The following is a 1,115-nucleotide window of genomic DNA, read 5'->3' as shown; positions in this document are numbered from 1 at the left end:
ATATTATGTGAACACCTGGTTTTATTTGGATGCAGTAATAACTTTAAGACAGACGATGTACTGGATTTAATCTTACTACTTGCTAAATTATACATATACTCTTGCAGATTCAAAAAACCACACCTCAGTTGCAACCATTCATTCAGATACTGCAATATAGATATAAAATTGAAATTTTTAATGCTCGCCTGGAAATGAAAGAAGAAAAAGTTGTACAACTTTGGCTACCTTATATGAAACTTGTTGACCAAAACTTAAGCAGTGACTAGACTTTCATACATGTTGACATATACTACCTTATATGTCTTTTATATTGTTATATATGGTATGGTGCAATGGAGTGAATGGCTTAAACATAGAATATGCCATATCATTAATAGGTAAATGAATAAATGTTTATATATTCAAAAAATAAATAAAATAATGTGTAAAGTATAATAAGGAGAAAAATAAATGTTATATATGTGAAATAGAGAGCTAGTTGTTAGATACTAGATAGTATATTGAAATTACTTTAAATCAGAGTTCTGCACAAAATGTTGGGGACAAAAAAATTCCTGGCACTATTTAATGTTTGTGATATTGTTATGTATGCTCGTTATAATTCAAGGAATATGATTTTGATGATTTTGTCATGTAAATGTAATGTGTTAATGTAATGTGTTAATGTAAAATAAATGTTAATAAAGTAAAAAAAAATATTTAACGGTTATTTTTGGGATAGATAACTAATGATGAAGAAAATTATAATTATTATCTTTAACAGTTTTATCTCGTCATTAAATAACTTTACACGAAAAGTGTCTGAGCAAGTCTTGTACATACGATTGAATAGACATAAACCAGCGATTGCAGGCATGGTCGTTTTTCACTGCTTTAACTTCATAAACAAGCAGCTTAGTTTAATTTCCAGCATATATTATGATTGCAGAAGATTTAAATATTATAAACAGTTGAAATTATATTGACTATCCTTGCAAAAATAGCTGAAATAAAGCGAACAATTTACACGTTCTGGTCACAACCGCTAGACTCCAATCTACCCGTCGCGCCGTGTAGCTGTACGGCTGGCTGTGGCAGAAGTGATGACGTAGCACGAAAGTTCCCGTGACGCT

Source organism: Pomacea canaliculata, linkage group LG5 (genome assembly GCF_003073045.1).
Source record: "Pomacea canaliculata isolate SZHN2017 linkage group LG5, ASM307304v1, whole genome shotgun sequence".
NCBI classification, from domain to species: Eukaryota; Metazoa; Mollusca; class Gastropoda; order Architaenioglossa; family Ampullariidae; genus Pomacea; species Pomacea canaliculata.
This window is presented reverse-complemented; position numbering follows the sequence as displayed.